Below are 23,890 nucleotides of genomic sequence, written 5' to 3' on the forward strand. Positions count from 1 at the left end.
CGTGGACTTCAGGAAGGCCTTTGACAAGGTCCCTCATGGCAGAGTGGTGCAGAAAGTGAAGTTGCATTGGATCAAAGGTGTGCTGGCAAGGTGGATACAAAACTGGCTCGATCAGAGAAGATAGAGGGTAGCAGTGGAAGGGTCCATTTCTGAATGGAGGGCTGTGACAAGTGACGTACCTCAGGGATCAGTGTTGGGACCTTTGATGTTTATAATATATAAATGGTTTGGAGGAAAATGTAACTGGTTTGATTAGTAAGTTTGGAATGGCGCAAAGATTGGTGGATTTGCGGATAGTGATGAGGATCATCAGAGGAAAAACCTTCTGCCTTCCTTGAGTGGAAGAATCAATAACTAGGGGGCACAGGTTTAAGACGCAAGGGGGTTGGTTTAAAGGAAAAGTACAACACAAATTTTTTACACAGAGGTTGGTGGGTGCCTGGAACTTGTTGCTGGGGGAGGTAGTGGAAACAGATACGAGAGTGACTTTTAAGGGACGTCTTGACAAATACATGAACAGGGTGGGAATAGAGAAATATGGTCCCCAGAAGGGTAGGGGGTTTTAGTTCAGTCCGGCAGCATGGTCAGTGCAGGATTGGAGGGCTGAAGGGCCTGTTCCTGTGCTGTAATTTCTTTGTTCTTTGTTATATCCTATAAAATCACAATACCCAGCCAGTTTGTACCTCTTAAAATGAAGTGCTTTGTCACTGTTGGAAGTGCTGAGAGCAGTTTGAAGTGTTTGCTGCAGAACAATGCTGACCATGATAGGGAGCACGTACAAAGCTTTTCACATATTTCACTGGAGATCTTGTTGGAAGAGATGGAAGAAAAGAAAAACATCCTAAATCCACATACATTCAGGATGCAGTGAAAAATGGTTTCAAGGTAAGCCAGTTTCAGCGGTTTTGCTCCAAGAATATTCCTTTTCTTACACATATGAAGCTAAATGCTTGCCATTTTTCAAGAGCAGCATTCAATGGATGCTTAACTGGAATTCCTGCTTACAAAATGAGGCAGGAAGTGCCATATGGCTCTTCCACTTCGTTAATATATAATTACCATGCCCATGGCTGTTGAAAATAGAGGGGTTCTCCCACCCTGTTCAGCCCCATCAAACTTCTACAATCAATATCCTGGAGGACCTCGGGCAATCTTACAGGGGCAGGGAGTGGGTCTCCAGTTCCTTTTTGTTTGCCTTTTCGAAAAGAAATAACAGAGATATTTCAAGGCAAGGTTTGCAGGGCCACAAGAGGTTCTTTCATTCAGTATCATTGCTTAATGCTTACATTACTTCGCTATCTGCCATTGAAGTGAGGCCAGTTGTGTGATGTAAATTTCTAGGTGAAGGGAAACTGGAATCCCACCCCCATAAAGAAAGTTTAGTCACCTGATCTGCAGCCTCTTGTTTATAGTAAAAAGTAAGCAAATACCATTTGATGGCAAATATTTAGGCTTCAATCAATCACAAAGACCTGAAATTTCTCCCCAAATCTGCTCAGACCTAACTGATATGCTTAGTTGACCTTATGTTGGATTCCAATGAAGGACTGGGATAGGTAACTCTGAGCTTTGGTACCTTGGTTAGTGGCCCCTGGCCCATCCTTATATTGTTAGTGTTTTTGGTTAATTGTGCCCCCAATATGCCATCCTGTAAATTTAGCACTGGGTTCACAACCTGCTGTGCCCAGATTCCAACCTAGTTTGCAGTGATTCCAATGTAAACTCACCAATGTATGCCAGAACAGCTCCAGATGTCTGAAGCCAGGGTTAATTGATTGATTATTGTCACATGTATTTGGATACAGTGAAAAGTATTGTTTCTGGCACGCCATACGTACAGGCAAAACGTACTGTTAATTGATTATATAGGGGAGAAGGAAAGGACAGGGTGCAGAATGTAGTGCTGCAGTTACCAATAGGGTGAAGAGAAAGATCAGCTTAATATGTGACAGGACTATTCAAAAGTCTCATGGCAGCAGGGAAGAAGCTGTTCTTGAGTTGGTTGATACGTGATCTCAGACTTTTGTATCTTTTTACCAATGGAAGAAGGTGGAAGGGAGTATGTCCGGGGTGTTTGGGATTCTTGATTATGCTAGCTACTTCTAGCAGTCAGTGCGGATGGACTCAATGAACAAAAGGCTCATTTATTTGATGGACTTTTTTTTGTTTACTTTATTCCAATCCAATCAAGTCAAATTAAAGCCAATTCAGAGTCCCAACAAGTTGGGACATTCCCGATCCAAGCTGACAGGACAGGGCTCTCACCTCCTATCTTGGGATTGATCTACATGATCCAAGCTGATTGGAGTAGGTGTAGCTCCTCCTCCAAGGCTTGATCTTATTTGCATCTTAGCCAAAAGGCCGAGATGCCGCTTGAAAAAATTGCTTCAAATGAAGCTGAAAAGTAACCTTTGTTTGATGGACTGGGCTGCATTCACAACTTTTTGTAATTTCTTGCAGTGTTGGTCAGGAGTCACACCAAGCTGTGATTCATCCTGAAAGGATGCTTTCTATGGTGCATCTTCCTGGAAGAGGGAATCAACATGTGGTGGCAGTGGGGTGGGAAGGACTATCACAGTCAGATAGATGAATAAAATAGTCTTGATGAATCTTTTCTTGTTCCTGACTTTCCTGTATTTTTCAATCAACACAATTTTAAATTATTCACAGCACATATTTGTCCTCATTTAATCTGAGCAATGGGGTTATAGTAAATACAAGTCAGTGGGTATGTGGGGAAACATTTGCTAAGAAAATGCCTTCTGAGGTAAAGTGTATGGCAAACAATAGATGGAACAATATTAAGAATCCGTCCTGAGTTTGATCTGTGGTAAAGAAATACAGATCGCAGTCTCACTGGAATTGTTATCAAAGCAAATACTGCTGTGGCATTGCGCCTTGGGAATACAACAGTTAGATTTAGCAGGGAAGGAAATAAACTGGCTTTAACATCCAGGGACAAAAAGAGTAGCATCGAAGAAGGTGGGGAACAACAAAGCAAAGAGTAAAGATGGAAGAAATCTGAAGCAGTAGAAAATCAGAACAATGTACTATTTTTAACGATGCAGTCAAATAAGATCAAAGTTGGTTTATATTTAGTAACATAGTGGCAATGGGATGAGGTAGGGGAGGGAGAGGAGGATGCATGTTTTCTGTGCTCATTCCTTTGCAGCTATTTATTTCTGAATGCAAAAACAATCACTTTAAACAAGATGAGAACCATTACTGCCCTCCAGTGGCCTCTGTGCTCATACATTAATACATTTGAATCAATTCTTTCAATCTTTTGACGAGGAGAACAAAACAAACTAAACATATTCATGGTTGTCATGCATTTAACTGTAAAATTTACCATTCATTTTTCAGAACAGTTTAAAGCAAAGTTAATTTATTATTTGGGGAATTTCAGGAATGTACGTTGTGATTGTAAGAGAATTATGAAATCTGCCTGGATTTTCCCATCCGTGTATCTGCTCCTCTTTCTTGAAAAGGTCATGTAGAGTTGAAATACTTAAAGGTGAAGGCAGCCTGGAAATTTCCTAAATATTGAATGGTGACACGCAGGAGCGTCCGGTATGTTGATTGGAGATTGAGAGAGTGGAACCCTTACCTACTCATGAAACAGAACGAGTGTGTTGTGGGTGCCGTCTATGCAATGCGTTGGGAGAATCTAAAGCTTCTCTGGTGGGCAGGCCTTTTGTGAACCAAGTGCACTTCCAAACTGTAGAAATTATTGCTGAAGCTTTCCAGATTCTTCAGACTCTCAAACCCCTTGCTTTCACATTTACCTGGCAATCTGGGCAGCCAATGTGCCTTCTAAATCTAAGTCAGACCTAGTGTAAAGCCAGGAATGACAAATTATGACCCAGTGGTGTAGCAGTTATGGGCTATTGCGTCCAATATCATAAATAGTTCTTAAACAGAGAATTACACACTGATCTCCCTACCTATATTACACATCACTCCCTGCCATCCTCCTTCACTTCCATTTTTTAAGCCTCTTCTTTTTGACTTGCAACATTGTTGGTTTTCTAATCATATGGTTACTGCTACTCCACTGGGTCATAATCTATCATTTGTAAATTAGGCTAATGGCAACTTGGCATATGGAACCTAAAAAGGCCTAAAAAGTGCAAGAAAACATCTAGGGAATATTTTAAATATACACAATTGCAAAAACAATTTCCACCTGATGTTCCTAGTTTGGAGAATTCCCTATTTGGGTAGTGCTAACTGACTGAAAATGGCAAGAAAAGTTACCAGCTTAACTCTATCAAAGCAATAACATTTTCTGAAAATTTAAGTTTTTATGCCTTGACTCAGACTTCAATATGCTCGCAAAGCTCTTTTTTTGCCAGTAACCACTTTTTATATTGTTATATAAAGTTGAAAATGGTCTTGTTAAAGGAAATCAGATTACAGGTTAGTGTGAATCATCGAAACAAGCCTCTCTGAGAAGTAAATCTCTGTGTTCCCTCTGTGTGCAGAACTGCAGGAAGTGGCCAGTCCAGTGAAAACTAAGCATTATGGGATCTCCACTCAACCTTCTGCTTGGTTGCAGCTTCTATGATGAACCTGGGGTATTACACCCAAGAAAATTGGCTCTAGCAAAGACAAGAGGGGGCCAGCTTCAAAGAAGGTAAGGTCAGTTGTGTTCTTGGGTGGAATTCCGTGTGGGTTTTCAGACCAGAATCATACTTGATCAGTGGCAGGATGTGTCCAATACCAATAAACAGTTCTTAAACAGGGAATTGTACACTGCTCTCCCTGCCTATATAATACCTCACTTTCTGCCATCCTCCTTCACTTCCACTTCTTAAGTCTCTTCTTTTTGACCTGCAACATCATTGGTCTTCTCATCATTTGGTTGCCTGCATGCACATGGTTTACTTTTTGCAGCAGAATTTTGTTTTGTAACAATGATGATTTTGGAGGATTTGATTGGAGCAGCATATGACTGAACAGTTCAAAGATAGAATGATTTTGGTGAGTTTGGTAGTAGCTCAATTAGTAGCATGGGCCTTACCAAATCTGTGCATGTTTCTGATTTAAGCTCTAAGGACAGAATGTTCCTCAGCTACTGTCTGGATGATAGACACATTTTGGTGTTCAGAACCCATCAGCATATTTATAGAGTCAGCATGAGCATTGACAGGGGAGCATTGGTTGTCAAATGGGTTCCACCTACAATGCTTGGGAAGGTGTAGAAATCTACTTTACTTTCTCTTAAGTTGCCCTCTGTTAACAGCAGCTGGCTTAGCAGTTATGGCTTCATTCACACTGCTTGTTGGGAGTTGACTAGCAATTTCTACTGTTTGCTGAGATCTAAATCATCTACCCAGGTTTCAATATTTCTTTAAATATTATTTCCCTTTGATCTCTCCATCATCTCACTCAGTCTCTTTAGAAATGCTCTCTCCCAGAAGTGATACCTTACCTTCCCTTTTAGTAATTGAAAGAAAAATAAACTCACTCAATCTATACTTGACCTATGACACCTTTCTTTATACCCTACACATCTTCCCCTTTGAACCAAAACAACCCATTCAAGTATCATCCTGTTTTGTAAACATCGATTTGAAGCACTTCTAGGATAATCAACATATTAAATCCACAACTTAATCTCACAATCACTTTGGGGGATCTTACCAAAAAGATTCAAAGTCCAGGATGGGCAGGAACATGGAAGAGTTTCTCACCCATTTTTTGGATGAGTTTAAATCCAAATTTTTATGCACTTAATGCATGAAAAAATGGGCTAAACTCTTCCTCACCTTTAGGGGAAGGAGCAGGGCTTAACCCATCAGTAAGCCTGCTGTAGCAGCAGACTGCTATTATACATGTGCAGACCTCTGTGGCTACATATGCGCAATGGCAACCAGCAGAGGCCTGACAAGTCTGAGAGACAGAGACCTGTCAGGCCTCTGTTACTGCAGCTGGCCTCGACCCAGCCACCCCACCAGCTATCATGGTGGCTGTGGCCGATCATAAGCCTGTCATCACCTGGACATGCAGCCAATGCCCCAACCTCTGCTGTCCAGGCTGATTGCCCACTCCCCACCCCCCACCAATCGCGATGCAGAGTCACAACGAGCCCCCCTCCCGACACAATCAGTCCAGCCCCTGTAGGCTCCACTCCACAAGCCCTGACCCCATAGGCCCCACCTGAAAAAAAGGGGTGGCACAGTGGTTAGCACTGCTGCCTCACTGTGTCAGGGATCCGGGTTCGATTCCTGGCTTGGGCCACTGTCTGTGCGGAGTCTGCACATGCTTGTCTGCAAGGGTTTCCTTTGGGTGTTCCATTTTCCTCCCACAGTCCAAAAGATGCGCTGGTTAGATGCATAGGCCATGCTAAACTCTCCCTCAGTGGTACCCGGACAGGCACTGGAGTGTGGCGACTAGGAAATTTTCACAGTAACTTCATTGCATTGTTAGTGTAAGCCTACTTGTGACGCTAATACTTAAACTTATCTTTGTATGACCTGCCCATTGGGTAGTGCCAGGGTGCCTGGTGGGCAGTGCCAGGGTGGCAATGTGGAGGGGCACCCTCAGATTTGCCCCTGGCCTTCTGAGGGGGCCCCTGCCAGTGAGACCATCAGAACTGTCCCCTTTCATGGGAACCGTACATGATTCTTGCTGGAAATAACTTGTATCAGCGAGGCCACAAAGGCAGGTGAACCTGCATCCCAGCCTCATTAAATCAAAAATAGATTCAAATATGATTTAAATAATTTATTCAGCCTTTTGCTGGAAATGAGCCAGATATCCGGCGCCGGTAAGATCACAGGAGGTGAGAAATCGGGTGTGAAACTGATTTCTCGACTCTTGTGATTTTACCAGCTCTCCCTGCCCATCGATGGACAGGGAAAAGTGGTAAAATTGCCCCCTTTCACTCTTCTTCAATTATCACTCACACATTCTGAATGGTTTAAAACAAATGACATGACCACCAACAGAAAAATATTCAAATTTCTTGGATTTTCCTGATATTCTATGTAAATTGTATAATATAAAAATGAAAGGTGTGATTTATATAAATGATGTCATTGGTTATCTCTTTATTCAGGATTACATTTACTTCGTGTTGCAAGTTTTCACAATGGTTCTTATGTTACTGGACAGACTGATTCTCAACCCATAGATCTTTAAGCATGTGGGACACGGTGCCCTACAAGGTAATGGGATCCAGAGTACAAGAATTGCTTCCGTTTGTTCCTATCTCTGCCATCACTTTGTCTCATCATTAAGACATTGTGACTCAAAATGTAATGCAACTTGGTGAACAAGTTGTCACCTTTCTGAATGACTGGTGACAAACTCCTCCCAGTCTTTAAGATCAGTGCTACCGTGTTTCAAAGTGAACTTCAGAATGTATTTGAAGTGTCCTCCCCGAGACCCCGAGACAATAACTATTTTAGAAGTATAACAATGGGATCTAACGAGACAGATTTTGGTCATTTTTAATTATGGCCTTTGCCTGAAAGTAGGAATGACACGTGTCGTGCAACAGTCCTCCCATTAAATCTGAAGGATGTGGTAGGATTTGCTGGAGATGTGATGGGCGATTGCTGATGGACCTTTATGCACCTTTATGTATTGCTGATACATTGTCCATGGGATGTGCGTATTGTTCTCTAGGGATTGTCCATCCCAAATTGTCCTTGAGAAGGTGATGATAAACTACCTTTTTGAACCACTGCAGTCCATGTGGTGTAGGTACCCTAACAGTGATGTTATGGAGGGAATTCCAGGATTTTAACACAGCCACTGTGAAAGAACAGCAATATATTTCCATGTTAAGAGTGTGTCTTCCATGTGAGTGACTTGGAGGGAAACTTCCAGGTGGTGGTGTTGCCATGTGTCTGCTGCCCTTGTCTTCTAGATCATAGAGGTTGTGGGTTTCAAAGAAACCTTGATCAGCTCCTGCAGTGGATTTGTAGATGGCACACACTGCTGTTACTATGTATCAGTGGTGGAGGGAATAAATGTTTGTGGAAGGGGTGCCAATCAAGCGGGCTGCTTTGTCCCAGATGGTGTCGAACTTCTTAAGTATTGTGCAGCCGCACTCACCCAGTCAAGTGGAGAGTATTCTATTAAACTCCCGACTTGTGTCTTGTAGATAGTGGACAAGCTTTGGGGACTCAGGAGAAGAGCTACTCGCCACTGAATTCCTAGCCTCTGACCTGCCCTTACTGCCCTTATAGTTTCTGGTCAATGGTAGCGCCCAGGGTATTGATAATGGGAGATTCAGTGATGATAATGCAATTGTATGTCGAGGGCCAATGGATACATTCTCTCTTGTTGGGAGATAGTTATTGCCTGGCATTTGTACTTTTGTGGCATAAATGTTATTTGCCCTTTGTCAGCACAAGCCTTGATATTGTCCAGCTATTGCTGCATTTCAATATGGGCTGCTTCAATATCTGAGGAGCCATGAATGATATAGAACATTGTGCAATTATCAGTGAACATCCTCACTTCTGACCTTGTAATGAAAGGAAGGTCATTGATAATTGTATGCATAAAGAGTGGAGCATATATAGAATGCGGTTTGTATGGAAAGTTCAATGTCTATATACATGGTAAAGTGCAGGAAAGTGCAGTGTGTATGTAAAGGTTGGAATGTATTTTAACAGTTGTGTGTATATAAAGTGCATTGTTATATAACTAGAGGAATGCCTATTAGAGCAGCTTGTATATAATAGAAGACTATGTAATGAGCAAGTTGTATCTAATGATCAGGTTCTATATAACAGGTAGCTGATCTCCTATGTTCTATTTCCCAGCCTAGTGGAAAGTTAAAATTGACTCCCCTGCGATAGCTGTTAGTTTTGTATCATTATGACCTGCTGACCTTGAAGGTTAATGCTAGCTGAACTATGTTGAGCCTTGTCAATCATTATTGCTGACTGTAGACAGAGCAGATGGTACTGCTTTGTCACTATATCAGCTAGTGAAGATAAATGTCCTCTGTCAGATGAATGCACAAGAGTTGTGTTCTAAAAAGACAGAGTGTGGATGGTGGCAGTGATGAGCATATTGGCTGAGGTCTCATTGGACCTGCAGATCTTGAGCCTTCATGAATTGATCTTTCCATCAAATTCATGCAGCACAAAGTGAACAAACAAAAGGAATCTCACCCTCGCAAACTTGGCTGCAGCTCAGAGCATCCTAGGATCATGGTTAATAACTTACAGCCTGGTTTTTCAGTGGGAAAAGGGCAGTAGCAACCTGCTAATCATCCCTCTCTACTTTCCACTCTGTTCCTGTCAGTGGACTTTGAAATAGGTTTACAACTGCAATATGCCATCTCTGCCCCTTTTAACCTTTCCACAACATTTCTTAGTTTACTATGTTGCTTTCACTCACATTTGCTCTTCATAGTTCATATTTGGTGGTATTGCAAGGTCTCAGGGCCAACCGGAAGATACGTAATTGCAAGTCTGTCAAAGGGACTGGAATAGTCATCCTAGACAAGCGTGACTATGTTGACAAAATGCATGCTATTCTTAAAGATGGGTCCAAATCTGTGTCCATTGGACCTACTGCCAAGCATAATATACAGCCCTGCTCGGAAGCAAGTTACAAAACGTTCATTAGATTTGTGTAAGAGTAATGAACTGCCTTGCAACATCTATCATAGAATTTGTCCTCGTGTTCAAGATTGTAAGTTCATGCATGTACATATGACAATAAAAATTGTCCAATTTCACCCTATCTTAACTATGACAGGATGAGATGGATATCTTACAATATGAATTGGTTAAATAGTTGAATGAGTTGTTGCAACCAGTTCTGGGTGGGTTTTCCATATAGATGATGGAAGATTTCTTCATCTTTGCCAAAATCATATATACGACTTGCATTTCGATAACAATAGATGCTCATTTGAAATTACAGACACGTTCACTATGGTGCAATTCAAGGAAGCTATTGACATTTGCACCATGTTGCTATGGCATGGCAATTCAGATGCTTTGCCAAGTTCTGGATCTGCATATCCTGACTCTATTGAATTTACGAACTCGGCAATTCTCGCTTTGAAATTCAGTTTTAATGACCTCATGTATGCCCGTAAAAATGGTGTAATTTCTAGGCCCAGCACTCACTAAAATTTTTGTTGGTTTTCCTGAGAAATATAGTTTTTATGGAATGAATCCTAACCTGCTATCGCTTCCATTTTTCTGATACATAGATGATATTTGAATCTGCAGCTGCATTTAAGAATTTCCTTACACACTTTAATGCACTTCACCCCACTTCCAAATTCACCTTTGAAATAGAACAGTCTAACGAGCTCTCTTTACCTGAAGTACTAGTTGAGAAATCGGCTAATGGGTTCTCTACTACTGATTACTATGTGCCTAATCTCGCTGGTCAGGACACAGACTGGAATTCCTTCAGCTCCGTACACTACAAGATTGGCCTTATTGACAATCTTGCAAACAGGGCTCAAGCAATTTGCTCCCCGTGCAAGCTTGAAGCCTAAATAGGGTGCACCAAAGCCATCCTGCCGGATAATGGCTACCCTGATGAGATCATGGCTCACTGCATGTTGCACAACCTCACAATGGATCATAGGCTGTCACTTATGGACCTGAAAAGTGCACAATCTATCTTAAATTACCGTGGAACAGTAACGTATCTCAAAATTTGAGCAACAGTTGAAACTGATTATTTAATGTTCCTATATCAACTTGAGTGGCATTTTTCACTACTTCACTCTGCTGTCAATTCAAAAAAACATGCCTCCCACACAAATGAGAAATGTGGTATTTAAATTTCAGTGCTAGTGGATTGTTAGGTATGTAGATCATGCATCCCAATAAGTGGCGGATCATAAAGCACCTTCCTTTAAATGTTCCTAATTCACAGAACACTGACAATACTCAACAATGAAGTCTGGGACATTGGATGTTGGATTCAGAAATGAAATGCTTCTCTAAAATAAGGGACGATTGGTTACTCTGTTACATACATTCACATGTAGGCCCCTGTTCTCTGCCAGCAGAATTAACATGTTCAGAAATTGCCTCTTTCTTAAAAATTAAAATAAAATGTGGGAGAAAATAATTCTCTGCTGTATTTTCCAAGACAATGCCTTGACCAATCAATGTTGACTTGCTGACCAATCAGCACTCTTTCTCATGGAGCATAAATTGTTGCTCCCTTTGAAATTTGGCATTCTTGTGACTATTCTGATGAGTTCAAGTTGAAAAGCTTCAACAGTAATATTTTATAGATTCATGTTCAAGTCAGTATCAAGACATGCACACTCTGGTTAAATAGTGCTCCACACTGTCTGGAGCAAGGCAGAGCATGATGCATGTCTTTTGAGGTTTGATGATGATGACACGAAGGTCGGTGGTGTTGTGGATGGTCTGGAAGGATGTCAAAAGTTGCAGCAGGACATAAATAGGATGCAGGACTGGGCGGAGAAGTGGCAGATGGACTTCAACACGGATAAATGTGTAGTCGTCCATTTTGGCAGAACCAACGGGATGAACGAGTACACTATCAAGGGCAGGAGTCTTAGTAGTGTTGAAGAGCAGAAGGATCTTGGGGTCCGGGTCCACAGGACCCTTAAATCGGCCTCACAGGTGGAGGAGGTGGTCAAGAAGGCATATGTGTACTGGCCTTCATTAATCGAGGGATTGAGTTTAGGAGTCGGGAGGTAATGCTGCAACTTTATAAGACCCTTGTCAGGCCTCATTTGGAGTACTGTGCGCAGTTCTGGTCGCCTCACTATAGGAAAGACGTAGAAGCTATTGAAAGGGTACAGAGGAGATTTACAAGGATGTTGCCTGGACTGGGAGGCATGCCTTATGAAGTTAGGTTGAGGGAGCTGGGACTCTTTTCCCTGGAGAGACGAAGGTTGAGAGGCGACCTGATAGAAGTTTATAAAATGTTGAGAGGAATAGATAGGGTGGATTCTCAGAGGCTATTTCCCCGGGTTGAAATGGTCGCTACGAGAGGACACAGATTTAAGGTGCGGGGAGGCAAGTACAGAAGTGATGTTAGGGGTAAGTTTTTCACTCAGAGGGTGGTGAGTGAATGGAATCGGCTGCCATCAGTGGTGGTGGAGGCGAACTCCCTGAGGTCTTTTAAAAGACTTCTGGATGAGTATATGGGGTTTAATGGGATTGGGGGTTATAGATAGGTCTATAGATTGGTAGGTGTTGATGTGATCGGGGCAACTCATGGGCCGAAGGGCCTGTTTGTGCTGTAGTGTTCTATGTTCTATGTTCTATGTTTATTTGTGCTTTCACCACAAAATCCTTTTCCTGTAACTGCTTGAAGTGTGAGCCACTAACAGTGTGAAGGCAGTGAGATACCAATGCCTCAATGAATGGTGGGATCTCCCTAACCAATTAAATTAAAAACTGAAAAAAAATAATGAGGATTATAGAGAGGGAAGGTAGATTTAGAGTCCAAACAGAATGAAAAATAAAATGAGGGTAAGAAATATTTGTGTAATAATACGAGAGAAAAGAGGATAGAGAGGCAAAGAAAAAAGCTTTAAAAAATCTTATACTCACTGTAAACAATTCACACTTCTGTAAATAAATATTTAATTGAAGTGAAGAAAGATACTTGACAACGTGAGATTAAATGGTTTAAATTGTGTTGCTTGTGAGCTAGAGATGTTAATTAGCATTGCATTAACAATGCTCTCATAAGGTTTTTTTAAAAAAAACAATGTTCTTAATTACTTTCTGAGGTGAGTTTAATGGGTAACTAATGTGCAAATTCCTAAAAGTAACAGGGAGACAAAAGGCGAGATACTGTTCCTGTGAAGCAAATGGATGAAGTGGTGAAAATCGACTGGCAACGCGCAGGAGATTCACAATGCACGTTATATCTCTTAATAGCCTGAACTTGCTGATTAATTTGCATATGTCATTAACACTTCATTATCTTTACAGTATGGTCTGGCAGAATCTGACTACAATAATGTATGCTTACAATATGCTTAGATTGGTCAAAAGCCATTTCTTTGTGTTTGGCTTGGCTACAGAGCCAAACGTTTTATGGTTAGTTGTGAGTGCGTTATTACCAAATCATCATTGATTCCAAAAATCTAAAATAGTTGCAACATTTTCAATCGATAATATTTTATTAATAGTTAATTTGTTGCAAATAAATGCCTTAAAATTGCCTTGATTTCATGCAGGGTCCAAAAGATGCTTCACGATCTCCCCTCCAGTTAGGTGCTCTCAAAGCATATGGTGAAAAGGATAAACTGAATCACACCGATATAAAATTAATTAGCTCCAGAAACAAAGTGAACAGATGCTGTAATCAGTTCTTGTGCATCTCCACATCTAAAAGGTTCTCAGGAGAAATGTCTTCTCTCTTTTTTTGTTTAAGAGATCCAATCCCCACAGTTATTTATTTTATATTTCAAGAATAAACATGAAAAGAAGCAAATGTGGCATTTAAAAAAAATGCTTCCCAAGAATTTAAAAACTCAATTGTGTTCCATTCAGGAGCTGATTAATTTCTGTTTGTCCTACAGACTTTTAAAAATAACTAACTTACATCAGATTCCTGCAGAATGTAACTGGGGAAAGGAGCTTTTTTTTCTCAGTGCTGTCCACCTGCGAGGTACGTAGTCAGTTCTTACCTGTTGCTCACGTTATTTCAGAGTTTATTGCAGATGACCAAGCAGAAATCATTAATCAGCATTTACGTACCTAAATGCTTCAACCTGGGCCCCAAGACTTAGTGGTGTAACAGTTTTTTAAATTAGTTAATGGGATGTGAATGCCACTGGCATGGCCAGCATTGACTGCCTATGCCTTGACATCATTATTCTCTTATGAAGATGGTGGCAAGACCCCTTCTAGTGTTTTTTAAAGTTTATTTATTAGTGTCACAAGTAGGCTTACTTGTGCACTGCAATGAAGTTAATGTGAAAATCCCCTAGCCTGATTGGGTACACTGAGGGAGAATTTAACAAGGCTGATGCATCTAACCAGCATGTCTTTCACAGACAACACATGCAAACACAGAGAGAACATGTAAACTCCTCACAGGCAGTGACCCAAGCTGGGAATCGAACCCAGGTTCCTGGTGCTATGAGGCAGCAATGCTAATCACTATGTCACCATGCCGCCCTTAGTGATGAAGGTGCTCCCACTATGTTATTCGGTTAGGAGTGTCAGGATTTTTCATTCAGCAGTAATAAAGGAATGGTGATGTCCTAATCAGGATGATGTGGACTTGCAGGAGAACATACAAATGATGGTGTTTCCATGCGCTTTCTGCCCTTACCCTTCTAGATCAATATCATGTGAAGTGCTAATGAGCAGCATAAACTTCTAATATAAAATATCTACCCACAGCCACACTCTTTGTCTTCACCATCTCACCTGAGCTCTCAGCATTGCAACATCCTCTCCGTTCACACCACATGACTCTGTGTTTCTGGAATCCCATTATCCTTACTCTTCATCCTCAGAAGCCCTCACGTAGTTCCAAGAACGATAGAACCACAGAAATGTTATGATGCAGAAAGAGACCATTTAGCCATTGTGTCTGTACCAACCAAGAAAGAGATGAGAAGAAACCATCTGCTCATTTTACTTCCACTTTCCAGCACCTGGTCAGTAGCCATGTAGGTTACTGTTCTTCAGATGCAGATCCAGGTACTTTTTAAATGATTTGAATGTTTCAGCCTCAAATTCATTGGTTGGAATTTTCCAGCTGTTCTCACGAGTGTGATCTTCCAGTCCTGCTGCTGGTGAACACCTGCCACAGGTTTCTCAGTAGCGGGTAATTTATAAAATGAGAAAGCCCCTTGACAGCGGTGAGATCGGAAGCCAATGGCGGTACCATCCGGTGCACTATGAAGTAAGCCTTGTTCTCTGTAGCTGCAATAACAGCAATAAAAATGTCAACTGTGAAATCCTGAGCATGCTGAGGCACTGGTGCTCACACATGTGGTCAGAGTTAGGGCAGCACAGTAGCACAGTGGTTAGCACTGCTGCCTCTCAGCGCTGAGGACCCGTATTTGATTCCTGGCTTGGGTCACTGTCTGTGCGGAGGAGTCTGCACATTCTCCCCGTGTCTGTGTGGGTTTCCCCCGGGTGCTCCGGTTTCCTCCCACAGTTCAAAGATGCGCTGGTTAGGTGCACTGGTCACGCTAAATTCTTCCTCAGTGTACCCAAATAGTCGCCGGAGTATGGCACCTAGGGGATTTTCATAGTAACTTCATTATAGCGTTAATGTAAGTCTACTTGTGATTAATAAATAAACTTTAACATTACTTTAATGCTTTGCCTATAGACAAGGTACAGTAAGAAGTCTTACAATGCCAGTTTAAAATCCAATAGGTTTATTTGCTATCACAAGCTTTTGGAGCACTGCTCCTTCATCAGGTGAGACAAGGTGATGGAGGTTTTCCTCCTTGGAGTCTGTGTTCCTCTGTCTCCTGTGGTTTGGCATGTGACTGAACAGAATGTAGCTAGCACATGTGCTCCAGCTGCTGCTGCTTCTGCTGATGTTGTTGGTATCGTCACTGGTGCTTATTTTTGAAATTTTCAACAGAGGCACAAGATGGAGTTGCATAAACAGCTTCCATTACCATGATGAGGGAAATGCAAGTCAGGTCAACTCACCTTCAAAGAAATTGTTGACCACATGTCAAATGGCGAAGCACTCTCTGAAAAGGAATACTGTGAGCAGCAGTCGTTCATCTGGCCATGGTTGTAGCTCTTCACTCTCAATGATCAGCCTGTTAGTTTCACTGAAGAAGCACTGCCCACTGTGCACTCATGATGCTGACCCTGGCAAGTTGCTAACAGCCTTGAAAATAAGTCTGTTGCTGGTTAAATGAGAATCCTTGATTAAAACATGATTTGCATAAGTTACCTCCGTGAGAGTTTCATGGGGTTTCCTGCTCATCCGCCAGGTTGATCATGGAAGGATGATGCTGGGATGCTGACCTAAAATGCCCCTTTTAGTGGATTTAGCTCACAACACGCACCAAAACCCATTTTCCTTTGACGGCTAAAATTCCACTCAGTTTTCTCTAGAGTTCACGCCACCTTTCTATTTCCCTTTTCTAGAAATATGATCAAAATCCACCTTTTTTTGCTTACCTTTCTGAACTCTCCAGTATGGCTTGGGGTCATTCCATTTTTATATATCTATAAAACACCCTGGGGCAATTTTCCACATTAAAGGCTCTAAATAAATACTTGCTACTTGTGGGTTATTTTTGATGTAAGTAGAGCTGTTTCTCTGATCCAGTATTCCTGATGGAGAAACGTTAAATTATTTAAAACATTAGAAAACATTAGAGTTACTCTTTTGATACCATTAGTTAGAAACTCATTTTATTAATGAGTAGTCCTGACAGTGAAAAATAATTCTGTGAAATAGCAGATTTGAACATTTGTCTTAGCACAAATCTATTACACCAAGATATAAGAGCAAGGAAAACAGAAAATGCTGAAAAATCTTAGCCAGTCTGTAGCATCTGTGGGGAGAGAATAGAGCCAATGCTTTGAGTCTGGATAACTCCTGATAAAAGGTAATCTAGACAACATCTTCCATCACTTTGCTGATGATCAAGAGTACACTGATGGGGGCGGTATAGTGGCACAGTGGTTAGCACTGCTGTCTCACAGCTACAGGGACCTGGGTCCAATTGCAGTCTTGGGTCACTGTCTTTGGGGAGTTTGCACATTCTCTCTGCGTCTACATGGGTTTCCTCCAGGTGTTCTGGTTTCCTCCTGCTGTCCAAAGTTGTGTAGGTTAGGGGATTGGCTCTGATCAATGCAAGGGGTGATGGGGTTATGGTGGAGAATTGGGCCTTGGTAGGGTGCTCTTACAGAGGGTTGGTGCAGACTTGATGGGCCAAAAGGCCTTTTCTGCACTGTAGAAATTCTATGGTTCTAATTGGCTAGGTTAGATTTGTCCTGCTTTTTTATTTTGACAGAATAATTCAGGAGTTTAATTTAGACAAATGTGAGGTAATACATTTTGTTAGTTTGAACCAGGGCAGGACTTACTCAGTTAATGGTAGGGTGTTGGGGAGAGTTACAGAACAAAGAGATCTAGGGATACATGTTCACAGCCCCTTGAAAGTGGAATCAAAGTTGGACAGAGTGGTTGAAGAAGGCATTCGGCATACTTGGTTTCATTGGTCAGAACATTGAATACAGGGGTTGGGATGTCTTGTTAATGTTTACAAGACATTGGTAAGGCCACATTTGGAATACTGTGTGCAATTCTGGTCATTCTATTACAGAAAGGATATTATTAAACTAGAAAGAGTGTAGAAAAGATTTACTAGGATGCTACTGGGACTTGATGGATTGAGTTATAAGAAAATGAATAGACTGGGACTTTTTTCTCTGGAGTGTAGGAGGCTGAGGGGTGACCTTATAGAGGTCTATAAAATAATGAGGGACATTTACAAGGTAGATAATCAATATCTTTTCCCATTGGTAGGGGAGTCTAAAACTAGCGGGTTTAGGTTTAAGGTGAGAGGGGAGAGATACAAAAGTGTCCAGAGGGGCAATTTTTTCACACAGAGGTTGGTGACTGTCTGGGACAAGTTGCCAGGGGTAGTAGTAAAGGTGGGTACAATTTTATCTCTTAAAAAGCATTTAGATAGTTACATGGGTATGATGGGTGTCGAGGGATATGGGCCAAATGCGAGCAATTGGGATTAGCTTAGGGGTTTTTAAAACAAAAATAAGGGCAGCATGGACAAGTTGGGCCAAAGGGCCTGTTTCCATGCTGTAAACCTCAATGACTCTATGAGCACAAATCTGGCTATCTTCATGCATTGCTGGGTAGATGCACTAGAACAGCTTGGTCAGGAGGTCATTCTGGGGCACAAGTCTTCAGTACTACTACGGGAATGTTGTAAGGACATTTGCAATATCCAGTGCCACCATCCTTTTCTTGATATCAGGTAGAGTGTATAAAATTGACTAAATGCTGACAAATGTGATGGGGAGGCCAAGATGTAGCTTCACCTGGCACTTGTGGCTGAAGATTGTAGCAAATGTTTCAGTGTTGTCTTTTGCACTGAAACGCTGGGTTCCCCATCATTGAGGATGTGGATTTTCGTAACACCTCCTCCTGAATTTAATTTTTAATTGGTTATGTTCATTCATGACTGGATGTGATAGAACTGCAGGGCCTAGATCTGATCCATTGGTTGAGGGAATCACTATTGCATCTATTTCTACTGTTTGGCATGCATGTAATCCTGTGTTGTAGATTCATCAGGTTGACATCTCATTTTTAGATATGCCTGGTGCTGCTCTTTGCATGCCCTCCTGCAACCTTCAATGAACTAGGATTGACCCCTGACTTGATAGTTATGGCAGAGTGAGCAATATGCTTAGCCACGAGGTTACAGATTGTGGTTGAATATGGTGCTGCTGACGTTGATGGCTCACAGTGCCTCATGGTAGCCAAATTATGACATGTTAGATCTGTTCTACGTCTATCCCATTTGGCACAGTGTAGTGCCACACACCACGAAGGTTGGTTTCCTCAATGTGAGGACAGAGTTTCATCTCCCACTTGGCCACTCCTACTAAAACTGTATAGATAGATTCATCTGTGACAAGTAGACACATGAGGATGAGATTAAGTGGCTTCCTGTCTCTTGTTAGTTCCCTCAACATCTCCCACAGACCCAGTCCAACAGTTATATCCTTCAAAACGCAGGCAGCTGGGTCAGTTGTGATACTACCAAGCCATTATAGGTGAGGAATATTGAAATTCCTCATCAAAGTACATTCTGTGCCCTTGCCAACTTCAAAGTTTCCTCCAATTTTTGTTCAAAATGTTTTCATCAACAGGGGCAGTGCAGTGGGTGTTAATCAGCTGGAAGTTTCCATGCTCATGTTTGATTTGATGCCATGAGACTTCATGGGATTTGGAGTCAATGGTGAAGACTCCCAGGGTAATTATCTCCTGACTGGCTCTGGAAAAGATGTTGTTTTGGAGGGGTGGGTCAAATATCCTCTGCACTGTAGGGATTCTGAAATCTAAGGAAATTCTATGGTGGTGGTTTGCTTGGCACGGCCAAAGATGTGGAAGTGTGTTTAGAAGGTAAAACTTGAATATATGTGGATATCCAGAGGAAAAGAATCTTGGAGGATGAGATTGAAACTCTGGAAATGGAAGCTATCCAAGTGGGAGTGACTTTAGAAAATAATCCAAGGAAATTACTTCGAATGTAGAGCTTGGAAGCCTTAGTCAGACAGATAGTTTTTTTAGACTGGTTGAGCTACAGTGTAAAAAGCATCAAGTAAAATTTAAAGTTTGTTTATTAGTGTCACAAGTAGGCTTACATTCACACTGTAATGAAGTTACTGTTAAAACCCTTAGTCACCACACTCCGGCTCTTGCTCGGGTACACTGAGGGAGAATTTAGCATGGCCAATGCACCTAACCAGCATGTTTTTCTGACTGTGGGTGGAAACTGGAGCACCCGGAGGAAACTCATGCAAACATAGGGAGAACATGCAGACTCTGCACAGACAGTGACTCAAGCCAGGAATCAAACCTGGTTCCCTGATGCTGTGAGGCAGCAGTGCTATCCACTGTGCCACCGTGCAGCTCCAAGGTAAGCTGGTTACATGTGGGAACTCATATTCCTTTACAAAATGGCGGAATAACTTATTAGAACATTGTGGCCCATTGACTGACACATGGAATGCCATGTGTTACATAAATTCTCTTCAATGATTGAATGACTGCTTCCCCTGTGATGCAATGTAATCTGTCTACCTGAGGTCACGTACCAACCGACTCAAGAAAAGCTTCTTCCCTGCTGCAATCAGACTTTTGAATGGACCAACCTTATATTAAGTCGATCTTTCTCTACACCCTACCTATGACTATAACACTATATTCTGCACCCTCTCCTTTACTTCTCTATGTATGGTATGCTTTGTTTGTGCAGCGTGCAAGAAACAATAGTTTTCATTGTATACTAATACATGTGATAATAATAAATCAAATCCATGGTGAATAGCAATAAATTACACAAATCAATTTCCCCTTAAAGTCAAATAAACCCATTCCTAGATGCTCCCATGGTCTTGATGGATAATTAGAAGGTGATGATACCTTTTGTTCTTGGCTGTTTACTGCATCATTCCTTCTATAGGGCAAATAATACCTGGCCACCAGACTGATTGCTGTGCTTTTGTTTGATGTTTTGCTATCCCGAGGTGTACTTGGTGAAGTCTTTGAAGATATTAAGCCACAGTGTTCTAGGTATGACCACTCTCCAATGAAAGACTAATAAATCACTAATGACTGTGTGGTGCATGCACTGTTCAAAATATTGGCATAGTACAGAATTAAGGGAAATAGCCTGACCACCCTTACAGAGAACATTCTCTTCTCTGGAAATATATTATCGCTCTTTCACAGTCACTGAGTCAAAATCCGGGAATTCCCTCCTTTACTGCATTGTAGGTCAACACACAGCATGTGGACTGCAGTGTTTCAAGAGGGCAGCTCATCACCATCTTCTCAAGGGCAACTAAAGATTGGCAATAAATGCTGTCAGTCAGTGATGCCCATGTCCCACGAATGAATAAATAAAAAACAACTTGCCTTCCTACCTAACCTTGTGCCATCAGCAAATTTGACAACCAAGCTATCCATCCCTTCATCTGTGTCATTCAGAGAAATTGTGAACAGTTGAGATCTATGGCACCACTCGTTACATTTTGCCAACCTGAAAAAGACTCATTTGTGCCCACTCACTGCTCCCTGTTAGCCAGCTTAATTGGTTGACTATCTTTTGGAGCTCAGTTATGTTCCTGGGTTGTTGGAGTTATCTGATTTTTTTTGTGTGGAGCAACTATGATTTCAACAACATGCGCTATGTGACCTAGAAATTTGACCATAGTTTTGGCAACCTCACATGTTACATTCAATGTCAGGTCTGCATCCTGTCAGACTCTCAGGACCGCTCTGTATCATGCCTTTCTCTTGACATCCAAGGTCTATAGCTGCTTCTTAAAGTTTTGAAGCCATAAAACCCCTACGGTGTAGAAAGAGGGCATTCGGCCCATCGAGTCTGCACTAACTCCCCAGAAGAGCATCCCACCCCTATCTCTGTAACTCTGCTCATTTACCATGGTCAATCCACCTAACCCAAACATCTTTGGACAATAAGGGGCAATTTAACATGGCCATTCACCCAAGGCCAGAATTGAAGCCAGATCTCTGATGCTGTGAAGCAGCGGTGCTAACCACTGTGACACCATACCACCCTAGCTGTTGCCAAGAGAGAAAATGCTGGAAAATCTCAGCAGGTCTGGCAGTATCTGTAGCGGGAGAAAAGAGCTGACATTTCGAGGCCAGATGACCCTTTGTCAAGGCTTTCTCTCTTGGTTTCAGATTCCAGCATCTGCAGTAATTTGCTTTCACCTAAGCTGTTGCTTGACTAGTCCGTGGAACAGTTCTTGCAATTTTGGTGTAAAGCTCCAGATATTAGTAAGGAGTACTTCTTAGGGTCAACAGGGCCGGGAGTGTCTTTGTCATGTCTGGTGCATAGGTTCATACACTCTCATTCCGTTTTAGCTGTATATTCATTTATCCAACTGAATGGCTTATTGAGCCATTTGGGAAAGCACTTAAGTGCTTTAAGTGCATGCACATTGCTGAGGCTCTGGAAACAGATCTAGGCCAGACCAGGTAAGGATACAAATTCCCAAAAAGAATCAGGTAGAACAATCGATGATAGTTTCATGATTATACTTTCATGGTTAGCTTTTAATTCCTGGTTTATCAATTCATTCAATTTAAATTCCATTAGCTGCTGTGAGCAGTTGCCTGGGCCTCTGGATTACCAGGTCAGTGACATGACCCCTACACCACCATTGCCCCCAGTAATCTTATACATGTGGCTATAGGGATTTATAATGTGAAAGGTTGACAGCATGTATATACAGATACAAGATTTTTAACAGATTCTAGATTCAAGTCGGGGAAGGCACATATATTACTGTACTGAAGTTTCTAGATTGAGATCCTGGATTGCCACACTAATGGGGTGGGATTTAATAGCTCACGCTTGCCCCAAAACCGGAAAATCCTACTTGAGGTCAACAGACCTCTGCATGGTTTGCCCCACCCTACTGCCCCCGCCACGATTCACATGGTGGGCAGGTTGGGAAAATTCCCCCTCTGGTCAGACCTCAGCAGAAAAATGGGACGAAAAATGTGAGTGGACTTGACTTTTCCTTAAAAGCTTTTAAAAATGATTGTATAATATTTGAAGTTTTGAAATTATAGTGCATAGCCTATAAAACCAAATTGCAAATCGAAACTGTGCCGATTGGATATGTTACCTTACATGTATACTGTCTATTTTCGTTGCTGCTTCATATGCACATGCCTCTTCCAAATGTCTGTCACACTCCCCATGAATAGCCACTCTAGCCTCTGATCATTGGCTAACTTCAACTTATCTGGAAGTACTTCTATTGACCTTGAAGTACTTCCCTTGAAGCTTTTTCTGATCTGCAATTTACTCTCACATCTCCCATGCCGATCATCCAGGAGCATCTGTGCATGCACTTCTCATGCACATTGCATTTGCCGCACTCTCCATGCTGACTGGATTGGGAGGTCCTGCAGGACAGATGTAGCCTGTGGCTTGTAGTTTGTCCAGGTCTTATCTACAACAGGAGAGATTCTAACCAGCTCCTCTTGACATTCAATTACTATTATTATTGTTTCTGAATCTCTCGCCATCAACATTCTGGGGATTATTGTTGACCAGAAACTCAATTGGACCAGGTACTTAAGTGGCTTTGTTCTTCGATCATTTCAGATGCTATATATTCTGCAGTGAAAGGCTCACCTTCCGATTCCCTAAATCCTTCCACTCCCACCTGGAAAGCATATGTCAGGAGTGTGATGGAATACTTGTCTGGCTGGATGCACTTATAGCACTCAACAACTGTAATCCATAAATAGAACATACTTGACTTATTTTCCACTTAAACTAATGGAATGAAAATAGGCAGATTTTGTGGCCAGCCCATTATAACTCTTAGCATTCCAGCCACACAATACCTAACAACCAAGTAATAAAGATGAAAATCTACCCCTTAAAATGTGCTAAGTATGTATTTATTAACCATGGCTATATTTGTACAACGTAGACCACAATATACTGGTCATCTCTGTAATAAAATCATTAAATTCATCTCTCTCTAATGCTGATGTTGGGTCTTAATATTATATTAATATAAGCTGGCCTCTATTTTCAGAAACATTTTTGTCATATGTATTTTTCAAAAGGGGAGGAACGTGTAGATAGTGCTGTTCCCAGACACAGCAGGTGCATGGGAACAACATCACCTCAATGTTTCCTTTCATGCCACATGCCATCCTGAAGTGGGCATATAACATTGTTCCTTCATCATTATAGGGTCAAAATCTTGGAATTCCCTATAAGAAGGACTGCAGGAAAGCTTTCACTTCAAGCACTCAGTAGTTCAGGAAGATAGCTAACCACCATTTTTTTAAGGGCAATCAGGCGTGGGAAATAAAGATTTGGTTTGTTAGCGTGAATAAGTAAGAAAGCATAAATGATTGTCATTACCTGCAACCATCACATGGAGTATTAATTTATTCTTTTGAAATTCAACACACATTTTATCTTCAGGGTGGTAAGTGTATAGAATACAAAACAGTTCATAATTGCATTATTTAAAACTTTTTTGTATAACTCTTGCAAAAATCAACATACATGCTTTCTTACAACTGCTGTCATGCTTCCTGCAACAATTAACACCTCATGTTAATTAAGAGGTCAGAAAGCTATTGATGTAATTTTTGTAAAACTGATTTTTCTTCTGGTTGTAGAAATGATTCTTGTCCT

This window comes from Carcharhinus amblyrhynchos, chromosome 1, assembly GCF_965287045.1.
Source record: "Carcharhinus amblyrhynchos chromosome 1, sCarAmb.v2.hapA, whole genome shotgun sequence".
Taxonomy (NCBI): domain Eukaryota; kingdom Metazoa; phylum Chordata; class Chondrichthyes; order Carcharhiniformes; family Carcharhinidae; genus Carcharhinus; species Carcharhinus amblyrhynchos.